At 42.7% G+C, this 15,205-nt stretch overlaps 1 protein-coding gene across 1 annotated transcript in view; it reads left to right on the top strand.

The window, feature by feature from the left end:
* Positions 1-15,205, top strand: part of LOC141791538 (protein turtle homolog B-like) — a 218,588-nt gene that overhangs the window by 14,945 nt on the left and 188,438 nt on the right. The gene's annotated exons all lie outside the window — the stretch shown is intronic.

Here is a 15,205-nt window from a genome sequence, read left to right as displayed (position 1 = left end):
TCAACTTAAAATAAAGATTAGATATAAATAAACAAACGGTGGACTGAAATATTTTTTATTTTTAGTTTTCTTCTACAAAACCTCAACTGGAAGTTGAATGAAGGCCAAAAATATCTAAAATGTGAGTTAAACTAAAACAGCTGCTAAACAAATACTGGTTTACATCCTGCTTCAAAAAAAACAAAACAATTATTAAAATTAAATTAAAAAAAACCCACCACCACTAACAACAACAATAAAAAAACACTTTGGGACTGAGTATCTAATATCTCTATCAGTATACACTGTAAGCAGTTGAACTTTTTTGTAAATTGTTTCAAGTAAAGTTTATTTAAAAGTTTTGACAATGGCAGACTTGACCCTGTAGCTGTCTGCAAAGAGGCCAAAGCCCCATCTTTCAACATCACCCTCACTCACTGAGAGAGAGCTAAAACAGGTTCAGCATTTCCAACATGGCTCCTGTCCAGGTCTGCAAGCCTGCAACCAATGATTATTTTTGATTTGACTAAGATGGTTTATTTTGTTATTAGTCACTCAGTCACGGTAATTTTGTGCAGATACTTCGATTGGACCCAGTTTTACATCAGAGGCTTTAGAGTGCGCACCTGCAGTCTAACTCAACCCATGGTGAGCGATGCTAATGTTGTTTCTCCTTCTTTTAATGTCAAATAATTAAACAGATGACTCAGCAAATTACATACTAACTAAAGTGACTGATAATAGTGTTGTGCTAAAAATAATTAATGATAGTGATCCAACAGAGTAACGTTTAAGACTAAAATGATAAGTCCATAGCTTTCTAAAACACAAAGGGCTCTAATTTTGTGGCGCAGCGCAGGGGGCGCATACCTGGCGCACCCCGCGCAGTGTTAATTTCGTGCGGCGCACCGCTGTGCGCTGCTGATTTGACAATTTGGTAGACCGCCTGTGCTGAGATGGGTGTGACGGCACACCAGGGGGAGTTGACGGCGCACCAGGGGGAGGTGTTGGCAGATTCATGTTGCCGCAGTGACAATTTCGTGCCAAAAACAGTGCAGAAAGTGCACTGAAAGCTCGCCAGCTCCAACCTGGTCTATCCTCGGAGCAAAGCAGAGCGCACCCTCTGCAGCTGTAATTTGGTGACAGGCGCACATGTGAGCACATGTCATCAAAGCCTCAGAGGCAGGTTTCCAGAGTGTCAGGCACATTTTAAAGCAATAAACAATCACAGTAATCACTATTTAATGTAACCGTCTGAACCAGCATATACATTTATATCTATATTAACTGTCCCGTCGCATCTGATGTCAGATTAAAGCCGTTTGTCATAATGGAAAGTTAACCTGACGGCAGCTGGAAGTTTGATGCACATCTTACAATTAAACAATAAACAGCCTTAACATCTGATACTGAGTATATATCTGGTTCTCTCATTTCATTTCATTTAATTTAAAGTAAAGAGGGAGAGAAAAGACGAAGAAAAAAAGAGACAAAATAAATGTATGTCACTCAGGATTTACCAGTGATTTCCCATATTTCTCTGTTTTAGTCTTTATTTTTAACGTGACCTAAAAAGATGGAGTACATTATTGTGAGGAGGATGAGGCGGAGACACCGGGAGAGTATACAGTATATCACCAAAGGTTCTGCTATTTGATTCGATTTACAGTGATACCTTAGTATCTGCATATTAGGAAGTTTAAATATTTTTCTTCAGCACCTCATATCTGTAACCAACATCTGTTGAGGTAAGTTCTTTCCTCTGATTGGTCAGCTCTGTGTCATGTCAGCAGGTAACAAGGTGTTGTTGTTGGACCGGTGCAGTGTGAGCTTAAATGAGCTCTATGTGATAAACATGCTAACTTTTAAAAGTTAAAGGAGTTTTGACACTAATTTCAAACCACAAAAAAACTGTCTACAACAGAGAGCAGAAAGACAGGAGTGAACTTGCCGTGGAGATATGTCCTCATCAGTTTTCTTCATGTATGAATTTAGTGATCTTTTTCCATAAAAGTATCCAATAAAACAGCAGCTCGTCCAGTGAACTGTGGTTACAGATGAGCATTTACCGGCTGATATTTGACAACAGTTGAACTAATAATATGACACATCCACTATTTAAGTTTCATGTTGATGAATTTTTATATAGAACGTAATCGATGAAGTCGACTGATTGATGCAGCACTAACTGCCTATGTTGGGCTTTAAAACTCTGTGTCAGAAACAGATGAGTGACATCACAGATGTCCTCATCTTGTACAGTCTGTGATCTGTCTCTGCAGCTTTAGGACAAAGGTCACTGGTGGCACCCCGCAAACTGGTAGTGCTTCTTGCGCTGCTGCTATTTGAGAAAGCAAATAAAGAGAAGATTTCCAGTTTCTGTGAGGGACTGAAATGATGGTTTTGGGATGTGCACAGGCTGGGGTGCTGTTGTTGGAAGAATTAACAGCTCCCGTTCCTAAGACCAAAGTTGCTCTTGGTTGCTGATGTTTCCATGTGTTGTAAATCAGGAACATGATGCTCCTCAGCTGGTGGAGGAGAAGATCCTCACACAGAAGAGTTTTCTGCTGACTTTGCTCTAATTACTCGTCATCTTTTCTTGATGCTGTTGGGTGAATAGGTTTGTCATTTTGTGAAGTGAAATAACTTTATTTTTCCCCATGTATCCTGCGGTTTGTAGGCCTCATTAGCAAACCGCTCACAGCTGTGTGAGGCTTGTAGTCGGGCATATGGACGGACAGATGTACGTGGTCCCTGATGGGCTGAGGAAGCTTTACTCTGATCAGTGAGGAGGGAGGGACGCTGAAAAACACAGTTCAGGTGCAGCAGAAATTTTAATGAAGCTTCTTGCTGATTTCAAGGCCTTCCATTACCCGAGGGTTTAGCTTTTTGGAGTCAGACACGTCCATCTCTGTGTTCAGTGAACACAGCTGCTAGGATCCATTCAGGCTGTGTATCAGCTCCCATGTCTCTCACAAAGCTTGTTAAGCTCACTGATGTTTAAACTCAACTCTAAAGATGTGGAAACTTTAAAGTGAGCCTGACTTTGCTTAAAGGCAGCGGTAACACTTGCTGCCACCAGCTTATGCCTGCAGTCAGACTGAGCCCTGCGCTCACAGGAAGCTGTCCTCTGAGCTGACAGAGTCATCCTGATCTGCTCAGAGCTTCCTCTCCACAGAGCAGAGTGTCCTCCCTGCTCATCCTCCTCCAGCTCCACAGACTCATGTAAACCGGCTCTGTCAGGCGGCCGGAGCAGGAGGATGGAGGAATGCAGCCAGTGTGTTTTGGTTTCCAGACAGAGCAGTGTTCCTCCGTCACAGCTTGTACTGTGGTTGTCTCCTGGAATGAGCCTGAGGAGGTGGAGCAAACCTGCATACTCTGAACAATTTGGAGAGTGCTGTGCAACATGCCTTTAAAGCAAAGTTCTCCATGTTTTGATAATCAAATGTTGATTTTACAGTAGATTTAGGACCATTTCAGTCTATCCCCTGCACAGAAAGTCTCCTGGTTCATCTCCTCTTCATCTCTACAGTGGACAGACTTTTCTGCTCCTCATAGGAACCAGAGCTCTCTGAACTCATCTCTAACAAAAGTAGATTTAAATATTCGCACACACATTTTGTTTGCTTCTCTATCACTTTGGTCCTGTGCTGTCTTTTCTACCTGTGTATGTTGAGACACTACTGTGGGTGTTTTTTCATGAACAGAAGTAAACTGAAGACATTCTTTCAAATTCACTTTGTGTTAAAGCAAAGGCTTCCTCATTTTGGATGTGCATCCTGCTCTGCATGAAATATATGACCTACATGTGTCACACTTTACTGTCCTTATCATTTTTAGCCTTGGAACACTTTTACATTAAATATTAGCACAATTATTAATGTTGGGTAGGGCCAGGCGATTATGTTAAAAATAAGAATCCCAATTATTTTAAGTGATATTGAAATCACAATTATTATACACAATTATTCAGTTATTCAAAAACTTCAGTACTGATTTAAACACAACTTTAAAGAACCAGCAAGTGGCACATACAGTATTATTGATACACATAAGTCACACACACTCGCTGTGGCTGCACATGGAACACAACTTCAACTTGCATACATCTACACTGTGTGACATATTAATTGTTTTTCTTTGATTATATTGGTTTTTTTTATTGTCAGATGGCAAAATCGAAATCACGATTAAAATCCAATTAATTGTCCAGCCCTAATGTTGGGTTTATGTTACCCAATATAAAGAAACCAATAAAATTTACTTCTCATCAAAATAAAGTTAAGTACAACAGTACATGGCAAAGTGAAGTATTTTGCTTTTACTTTCCCATTTAAAAAAATACTTATTTAAAAAAAAAAAGGACCCAAAAGTAAGGCTCTGAAATCTGTGAAACATCAGGAAGTCATCAATAAAAAAAACACCTTAAAGTGATACTTCAGCATGGAACAAGTTGGGTTCTATCACTGATTTAGGGCAGAAATTACCCCTACAGCAGTGTTTTTGTGCAGCAGAAGCCCAGAGCGCACACACCAAACACCCCCTCCCTGTTCGTCTGCTGGTTTCCTCTGCACTCAGACTGGGCCATATTTTACTTGACCAAAAACATAAATAAACGGACTCCCACTGAAAAAGTCTGATATCAGTCTGCACTCATGCTTTATTTAGAGAATTTTCAGCGCGTTACTTTCACACAAAAACACCGCTAAATAAGGCTCTAGTTCTCATCGTGTCGTAAAACGGCGCTACCTCTGCTGCAAAGCCACAGCTGGCTACGAGGTGCTCACTGCTTAGTGTATCAGTCCGCGCGCGGCGTGCCAGATACAAACAAGCGCAGGTAGTCTGCCAGGACGAAGAGACATGATGAGAACTAGAGCCTTATTTAGCAGTGTTTTTGTGTGAAAGTAACGCGCTGAAAATTCTCTAAATAAAGCGTGAATGCAGACCGATATCCGATTTTTTTGGTGGGAGTCCGTTTATTTGTGTTTTTGGTCAAGTAAAAATTGGCCTCATCTGAGTGCAGAGGAAACCGGCAGAGGAGCAGGGAGGGGGTGTTTGGTGCGAGCACTCTTGGCTTCTGCTGCACAAAAACACTGCTGTAGGGGTAATTTCTGCCCTAAACCTTGTGATAGGACCCAACTTGTTCCATCCCGGAGCATCACTTTAAATGGATTAATAATTATATGAATAATTGATTAAATTGAAAAATAAAATCAAGCTTGGAACTTTTTTTTTTTTTCTTTTGGTCTAAACATTTTTTGCACACATGATCCTTGTCCAGTGAAGGGTATAAAAAATTGGAAGAGGAAATTTTTTCATTAGGAATAATATAGATGTGAAAAAATATTGATGTTGCAATAAATCACAACACTTTGAGCTTTGATACAATATCAATATTTCAACTCTAGATATCGAGATTTTTGTTAAAATTTAAATGTAATATTTTAGCAGAGTCAGTAGGAAATGCTTCCACGCCTCCCCTGTGGTAGATGGTGCTTCAGAGCTACTCTGCTGTATGTTCCCCCTAAATTGTATAATAAATATAATCTCAGAGTATAATTAACATATTTTATACCTAAACTTTTTGATGCGGGTTTTGATGCTGTAAACATCAGTGTTTTCTCTTTATTCTTGGATCAGTTAGTTTAAAATCATTTTAAGTTGAGTTTTTACAGTGTAGTACACTGATTAAATAATAATCATAGTGACTTTTGTGAATTATCAGATTTGTTTTTCTTCTTTTATCAGTAACATTGGTTACACCATTTGACATTTATCAGTTTCACCAACCGCCCGCGTCTTTCATCCAATTATTTTTTTTAACATTAGTTTAATGTCACAGTCGTTGAAATTGACAACCTTGATGTACTTTATTTTAAGTGTAATTGTATGTATGAAACACTGCAACTGAATTTCATTATTTTTGAAAAATAAAATATAGAAGTTTTCAATCAAATAGTTTTGACTTAGTTTGTCCTTTTAATTTAAATTAATATTGTGTGATTGACAGACACATAATCTCCATTTTTTCTTAGTTGACCATAGAATATTGCAGTAAATCATGAAATTATGCTTTTGTTATACATTGTGATACTAGGGTATTGGGACCCAAGTGTCATGATGCGTACTGTAGTGTGAGGTTCTTGCCAATACTCAGCCCTCATGAATACTGATAAAAATATTTTACCACCTTAACACTGAAGTCGGATGAAAATCACTCAAACACTTATCTGAAAAAAAAAAAAAAACAGGAGCAGAGCAACAAGCCCAGCTTTAATGGAAAAGAAACGAAAAATCAAGACGTTAGTTTCATAAACCACTCCCACACCTCTGCAGAAACACACAGGAAGAAACTGTGTTTGGTCTGAGTGCAGCTGCTCTTCATCATCCCTGCCCTCTGTTTCACCTACAGCTCTGACACAGCAATGACACAGACGCACCAGGTCAGCAAATACTGACTCTCTAAGATACACACGGTGTGTGTGGGAGTGATAGAGAGCAGGAGAGGGAGGCTGTGGTTTCACCTGCTCCCTTTATGATCCCGTTATGATCCTCATAGTCCTGACTTCTGAGCTGCTGGGCTGTGAGCTCCACGCCTCAGGAATGACTCAAACATGGCAACATGACACCCAGATGCACAGATTATGACTGATAATTGAGATTTGATAATAAAACATGCTTGTTCTAAGAGTTTGAGATGAGTTGGGATGTGTAAAGAGACTTCAAGTCAGTGCTACAGCTGTGTCTGCTGGTCCCGACATGAGTGAGTCTGTGTTCATAGGCGTATGTAGAAACCATCCTGCTCCAAATACTTCCCCTCCCCTCCCTCCCCCTCTCCTCCCATCATCCCGAGCTGCCTGCTTCCTCCTCGTCTCGTTTTACAGCCCGGACCACTGATGCAGCACAGTCAGCTTCCTCCATACACACTTCTCCAGACCTATTAAACATTCATCGGATCAGGCCATAAGATATCTGGCTATAGCTTCCACTGTGCTACGATAAATCCAGACCAGGGTCTGATTCTCACACACTAACCCTGATACTGCAGACCCAGAGGCTGCAGACCCAGAGGCTGCATATGGATCCTTTTAGAGGAGGCAATGCATGCAATAAGTGGGCTCCCTGATCCAGTTTGTGTTCGGCTTTTGTTTCACAGTTTATGACACATGATCCTCCGGCTGCTGTGAGGCGGCCGTACATGAACTGAAACAACCTGCAGCCAGAGCCACAGACGGATGAGTGTTTCTGTTGGCTGCAGTTAGACTCTACATTTTCAGAGCAGCAAACAATCATGGAGATGTTTCTTTTTCATTTATCTGTTCCAACTGAAGATGTGCACGAAAACTCAAACCAAACCTCAGCATTTCTCACTACCTTTGAGGTCCCTTATACCCTGATTGTACCAGAAACACACACAGTCCGTAACAAAGAACACAGCTTAATGCATCTCACACTGTAGTACTGAATATACCCCTTTATAACTTTCATTGCCAAGTTTCAGTGCCCAAAGGGTTGATCACGTGATCAGGCTCTGATAATGCCTCCAGTGATTGGCTGTAATGACTGAAATACACCAGGTAGAGCTGCAGTCCATCTCTGTTCTGTTGTGTCTTGACTGCATTTGTCAACTCACACCGGCTGCTTGTTCAGTCCAACAGGCAGCGTGACAGACAGACAGCTGGAGTCACAGTCCAAGGGGTTCCTGCCCTCCCCTCTCCATTGATAAGTCTCTCTTCATTTATGTTAGGCTGTAAAACCTCAAACCAGTTGACTCCTGATCTGGCTCCGCTCATTATGGCTGTTGTCGTAGTCAAGCTAAATACAAACTGATTTTGACACAGTTTGTTTTATTTTGAAAGTCAGTGTGCGTTTTTGGTTTGTTTTTGGCTGTGACTTCCTGTCCCGCTCGATCTTCCATATGCTCAATTTATATGTGACAGCTCTGCGTCCGGCAAAAGAAGGATGGCTGTGTATATTACTTGTGACTAGGGCTGGGCGATATGGCCTAAAAATGAAATCGCCAATTTTTTCGATTTGAATGTTTTGATTTTTTCACAAAAAATTCGATTTACGATTTTTTGATTTTTTTTCACTTCCTTTTAAAGAAAACAAGTAAAAATGACAGAGATAACTCAAAACCAATTTTGAATCACCCGAGTCTAAAAGTCTGGACCCACCCCTGCTTGTCAGAGCGTACCTCGTTGCTGGTTCGTTATGTTGCTCTACTCATCAGTGGATGGATTTATGCTAACAGAGGGTTCAGTTGGTGGAATAGAGGGAGTTACAGAGAAAGACGGGACTCAGCAGGACTCAGTCAAACAACTTCTCAGTCATGTCTGTCCGAGCAGCGCTGCTCTGGTCGATCGCTTATCGCAGTCTCGTCTCCCGCAGTCTATTTCACCAATCATGATCCAGTCATACCACCAAAAAGAGGGGATTTTATTCTGTTGAGAGGGGATGTTCTGAAAAACGGATGCATGTTTCTTCACTATCTAAATCTAACAATGATCATCATTAAAGCGGACATATCATGCTGATCCCTGATTTAATACTTACATATAATACAATAAATTTGAAAACAAGACCTTACACCCCCTGAATTTTCAAAAAAATGAGATATTGTATTTTTTCTGATATCCTAGAACAAGATTTGATGCCTCTGAAAATAGGTCATTGCCAGTTGGCCGCGAGATTTCAAACGTCGTGACGACAGGAGGATCCTTTCTTTTTATTGGAGTAATCTGATAAAGCAGCTGCTCCTCTGTGATGTCAGTTAGTCACACAACCACCACTGAGGGATACACCCACCAAGAGCCGAGTATAAACGTATAAACTATACATGTTACAGTACCGGTTTGACTCACCACACTGAAGCGTCCTGAGATGATCTGTGTCCAGGTGGATTTTCTTCTTCCTGAGCTGCAGAACCATCCGGGTCTGACTCGGGGTCCAGTACAAAAGAACGTATCCTACACTCTGCCATTTTATTAGTGCTATCAATGCCTTACGGTGAAGTTTTGGCAAACAGCAAACTCGCTCGGTCTGCCCCATCCAATATGGCGATTTTGTAAATACTGCCATGCTGCAAAAATCGCCCCCTGGCTCCACCCCCTCCGCCCCTCTGATAGAACTGACCAATCAGAGCACAAAGGGCTGTGACGTTGCGAGGTTACCGGAGGTCATTCTCCAAACGGAGCGTTTCAACGAGATTGTCAGAATGGCCTAAACTGAGGATATTGAGAACGCTATTGTGGGGCAATGAAGGAACTACATGACTTGTACTGAGGGCAGAAATGCTTTACAGGCATCCTAGTCTGGCATAGTGAAAAGGAGGAACAAGCATGATATGTCCACTTTAATAATCTGCAGGTGAACCTAAAAGGGTCCTAGCTTCTTAAATGTTTCAGTCCAAGATCTTAATTAAACTCCTGAAAAGGACTGATAGAAAACAGAGCATTGGAGGAAAGGGGTTTGAATGTTTACTGACGAGAGGTCTAGTTTATATTTACCTCTTTAGACTGTTAAAACGAACTATACAGGACATGTCCGTCAAGGTGCCGGGTGTCAAAGACGCACAAGAAGATGTTTATGACATTCTAATTTCTGTTGTTTCATCAGTGAACTGTTAAATCATGCTGCACCCGGAGTCAGCGCTTGATGTGATTCAAAAGGTGTGCAATAGAGGGAAGAAAAATTTGAATTTTTCATGTTTTAAATCGTCCACAAAGAAAATTATATATATCTCCCAGGCATACCTGTGACATAACAGAGCAGCCAAGCCATGCAGACGGACTACAACAGAGCGGCTCATGTGTAAGTTATAAGATTGATTTGAATGGACACCTACCGTATTTTCCGCACCACAAGGCGCACCTAAAACCCTTTAGTTTTCTCAAAAGTCAACAGTGCGCCTTATAATCTGATGTGCCTTATATATGGATCGATATTGACTACATATTTCCCGCACTATAAGGCGCACCTAAAAGCCTTCAGCTGTCTCAAAAGCCGACAGTGCGCCTTATAATCCGATGTGCCTTACATATGGATCGATATTGATTCATCATGGCTACTGTAGTCAGGGGACGTCGCCGGAGTAACAGCTGTAAGCAGTAGAACCTGTAAAGAGGAATTCTGCTAAGTGCTAACATTAGCTCACAGGCTGGCCCGAGCTTCTTCTCTTGTTTATTGTTAGAGCAATACAGCGCCCCCCAAAGGTCTGGCATTTGAACTGATCTCTGGAAACGGCTTTTGTGGACGGCAGAAACGGCTTCGTCTTTACAGCACACTTTTTTGAAAACGGCACAGAAAATAGTCGGATAGGAAAATGTGCAGCTCCGTGTGGGTATAGCCTGAGTTTGACTAACTTATTGACTGTTTTGTTGACATTCCCTTTAGCCCAGCTCCATCTAGTGGATGCATAACGCAACCCCAGCCACTACTATAGCTTATTCTATGCGCCTTATAATGCGGTGCGCCCTATATATGAAAACAGTTTTCAAATAAGCCATTCTTTGAAGGTGCGCCCTATATTCTGAAGCGCCTTGTAGTGCGGAAAATACGGTAGCTGATCCAGCGCGATGATGAAGTGGAGACGGATCTGACGTATATCATCCTGGATATCAATGCATGCTTTCACATCGAAGTTTTCAACACCAGAAACGTTTTTTGAATCGTCACTAGTCATCTTTTTGGGAAAAAATAAAAATGAAATAAAATAAAAAGTTGCCGAAGGGTTCAGAAAAGTCCCTAGGGTAGCAGTAATTGAGTGGCGTATTGTTTTTAAGAGATGTGTTTTCACCCCAAGGCGGTAAGATGAAGGGGAAAGTGTGGCGATTGGGATTGGCCCTGGAGCAGAGATGGCTCTGCTAAAAAAGAGAACTTGAAGCGAAAACATGAACGTGAACTTGTTCATTTTAATTGTTGTGTACTGAACTTTAAGCTAGCTCACTTCCTGTGTGAGCTGTCACACACTGTGGACACAGTTTATTTTAATTTGAGAAGTCAGTGTGTGTGTTGAAATGGTCCTGTCCTGCTCGATCTGTTTCGTGTTACAAAAACACAAGGACATTAACAGGGTTTGATAACATCAAACCCTTCACCTGATTCCAACATGTCGACAAAACTTCAGTCAGCTTTAGACCTCAAACACAGCACGATGTCCAACAGCAGAGGTCACACAGTGCTCCCTGCTGGTTATATCAGAGTGCTGTGATTCATTTTCCATCTCAATCATGTCGTACTGGTTCTCAGCTTTTCCAACTAAAATGCTTTTACTCTACCTGATATCTTCCTTAGGTAAAAATGAATCCCATTATGCTTTGCTAAAAACTAATAAGAGCTGCATGCTGCATGTTTCATAAGCAGCTGTGTGCACAGCTGATCATTCTGCTGGCCTCTGTGATGGTTTCATGGTCTCGGATAACAACTTAGCTTACCTTTTGCTGACACAAACTGTTCTTAAAGCTTCCATCCAAAGGTCAAACCTGTCCGGCTGAGAAACAGCAGATCCCCATCCTCTATGTGGAGTGCAGGTAATCCACAAAGACAGGAACAGTGTCTCAGAGCGGGATAGGAGTGAGCCAGGTTTTAGATCTCGGTAACAAAGGGAGGTGAGAGTGAGAGGGATGAGAAAGTGTGAGGTTTCTAGAGTGAAGTGGAGGAAACTGTCTGTTTGTGCTGTGAGTGCGATGTGATACGAGGCGTGCAGGGAATAGCTGTCATGTCTAAATAGAGACGTATTAGAGGAGCCGGGATTGTGTCTCCTCCAGCAGCAGGTAAAATGTGCTTACTGTGAAGATTGGATGACAGCATTTTGCAAACAATACAGGATTTGTGTTCCACATATCAGTCGTGAATCTTATAATTTCATCAGAGAGTGCTGTTCAGTGTCTGCAGCAGACTTTCAGAGCTCTGTGAATGAAGCAGTGGGGCCGATAACAGCTGCTTCCTAATCACTGAGAGAGAAGGAGAGAAGGAAGGAAGAACCGTAAACATCACCTTATCCCCAGTTTGTTTTACCTCACACCAGGCCGCGGCTTCATGCTGCTGTGACCCGATGCTGTGACCTTGTGGATGCTCTCCCAGACTGCCTGATAAGCAGCCACACACACACACACACACACACACACACACACACACACACACACACACACACACACACACACACACACACACACACACACACACACACACACACGCACATGAGGACAGTTGTAGCGGTGTGCTCCCATTCACCCAGGTACAGGCCTGGAGGTGGAGTGAGAGGTGACATCTCCATCAGGCGTTTTTATTAATTGATTCCCAGACACAAAAAGAAGCCTATTCAGAAGTACTTTAAAAACTGCAGTTCTTTGATGTTCCACTTGAAGCTGGCTGCAGAGACACTGGAAATCACATTAACACCAAGCCAAACAAGGCAGTTTTTAGGACCACTTTTACAGCCTGAGGTGTGAATAAATAATTTCTCTATCAACACACACTGTACAAGGTTAACAACTTGTTATTTTACAAGTTATAAAACTTAAGGGTTTTGCCCATATAAGGGCATGGCTGACTTAACTGACAGGTGGACACACTCAGGGCTCCAGAGTGCAACTAAATCCCTGTTTCCACCAAGCAGACCATTTTAGATCAATACAGTTTGGTACATGTTGGCTAAGTTAAGCCTGATCCTGTTTGCATTTCCACAGCCAACCAGACCCCCTTGTAGTTGACAGCGTGAAGCTGGGTGCTAATAGCCACAACAGACAAATAGAATAGAATAGAAAATACTTTATTTATCCCCAAGGGGAAATCCAGAAGTCACAGCAGCATTTAAGAAAACAAAAGTAAGAAAGTGTACACAAAGTGCAAAAAGGTCCACAAGAAAATAGATGACGACATCCTGTCCACCACTCTCCAGCCCAGCCAGTCTCCACCTCCACAGGGTCCAGGACTGAGCCTCCCCAGCAGTCTGTTCAGTCTCTGTCTCCTGGATCCTGTCTGCTCACAGCAGGCAAAGTTCCTCAAATGTGGTGCCGGCGTCCGATGTCAGCTCCATCAGCCACGTCCGTGAACAGCACAATGCCGCTCTGCCCTCTGGCAGCCCCTCTGCCACTGAGCTAGCAGGGCTAGCTCGTCCATCCCACCGGAGATAGATCCCTCATTCCCAACAACGATAGATGGAAGGACAGGTCCACATCGTCACCTCCCAGCTCACACCCGAGAACCAGCACATCGTCCTCACCTCCTCCTCCTCACCTTGAGGGAAATCATCAAGCCTTACAAATGTTAGCATTGACATGCTACAGGCTGCTAACAGCTGAGTTTACATGTAAACAATGCAGCCATGGTTAGATGTAGGATCTCCAGACAAACACAGGAGAAAAGGAGTAAAAATATCACTGAAGCCACAAAAAGTTTGGTGTCCATGACCAAAAATGAACCATACAAAGTGATGATCCACTCCAAATACAAAGATGACGAAAAAGAGAAGAAAAAAAATACAAGAAACGGACATTTACACACAAAAACATTTAAACAGTTAGACAATAGTCTGACAGCATGGCAGTGTGATACAGTCTTCCCCGCTAATAAATCCAACGAAGAAGAAAAATGCGACACAGGAAACAAAGAGAAAAGATGGAAGACATACAGCAATTAGTCTTCATTGTGATTGGTATGTGGCTCTTTGTTACAAAGAGCCTTTGTTACTTTAAGTTTTCTTCGTGGGAGAGACTCGAGAGCTGTGCACCTGACTTGCTATGTTCATTCCTTTCATTTCATTTTCCACTGTTTATCCGGGTTGCGGGGGCAGCAGTGCCATCAGGGAAGACCAATGACCCCTGTCCCGGCCACTTCCACCACCACTCCACTCCTCTGGGGGGATACCAAGGCGTTCCCAGGCCAGTCGAGAGATATAATCTCTCCACTGTGTCCTGGATCTACCCCAGGGTCTCCTCCCAGTTGAACACATCTCCCAAGGGAGGCGTCCAGGAGGCATCCTCACCAAATGCCTGAACCACCTCTTCTGGCTCCTCTCGAGCCTCTCCCGGATATCCGACCTTTGAACCCCATCCCTAGGACTGAGCCCAGACACCCTGCGGAAGAAAACTCATTTCAGCCACTTGTATCCTCAATCCCCTTCTTTCGGTCACGACCCACAGCTCGTGGCCATAGGTGAGGGTCGGAACGTAGACCAACGTTGACTGGTAAATTGAGAACCTTGCCTTCTGGCTCAGCTCTCCCTTCACCACAACAGACTGGTATAGCGTTCGCATCACTGCCGACGCCGCCCCGATCCATCTGTCAATCTTTCGCTCCATTTTCTCCTCACTCGTGAACAAGACCCCTTGTTCACAAGTGCCACTGCGTAGTTGTTTGACTGCCTCAGTGACTTCAGCCACAGCGATGGATGGGCCCAACCCCAAGTCCTCTGGCTCTGCTTCATCCATGGAATGCATGTTGGTGGAATTGAGGAGATCCTCAAAGTATTCCTTCCATCGCCCGACTATACTCTCAGTTGAGGGCAGCAGCTTCCCGTCCCCACTGTACACAGTGTGGGCAGAGGGCCACTTTCCCCTTCTGAGCTGCTAGACAGTGACTTTGTATGTTAGCACAAGCTAACCACAGGTATTTGACACACACCTGGTTAGCAGAAAGCTAACTCATGTCACTCTTCCTTCCATGCTGCTTTCTAGGTGACCAAAAGTTAATGCCAGACTAACTTATGTATCTGTTTGACGTTTCGTTTTAATTTGGTTGTTTTTCTTTCTCCATGCCATGGCCACTGTTATCAGGATAGCTTCTTCCACTCGCTAATCGACACGCAAAGTCACATGAGCACTAGGCACTCTGTGATTGGCTGAGGTGACCTTTGCTTACTCTCCACCCAGAAATGTTCAGAAATCACCAAAACTTCAATCAAACACACAGGTTTTTTTTTTTTTTTTTTTTTTTTTTTTCGTTGCTAGGCGCTGCCCAAGTAGCTGCCTGTTGCAGCAGCTCTCTCGTCTTTGTCAGTTTCTTGTAATTTTTTTCGTCTCTTTTTCGTCATCTTTGTATTTGGAGTGGATCATCACTTTGTATGGTTCATTGTCGGTCATGGACACCAAACTTTTTGTGGCTTCAGCGATATTTTTTACTACTTTTCTCCTGTGTTTGTCTGGAGATCCTACATGTAACCATGGCTGCATTGTTTACATGCGAAATTAGCTGTTAGCAGCCTGTAGCATGTCAATGCTAACTA

This window comes from Halichoeres trimaculatus, unplaced genomic scaffold (assembly GCF_033239565.1).
Source record: "Halichoeres trimaculatus isolate MK-OKI-2021-1 unplaced genomic scaffold, fHalTri1.1 fHalTri1_scaffold_6, whole genome shotgun sequence".
Lineage (NCBI taxonomy): Eukaryota > Metazoa > Chordata > Actinopteri > Labriformes > Labridae > Halichoeres > Halichoeres trimaculatus.
The sequence above is the reverse complement of the archived record's forward strand: the minus strand, read 5'-3'. Positions and strand labels throughout refer to the sequence as shown.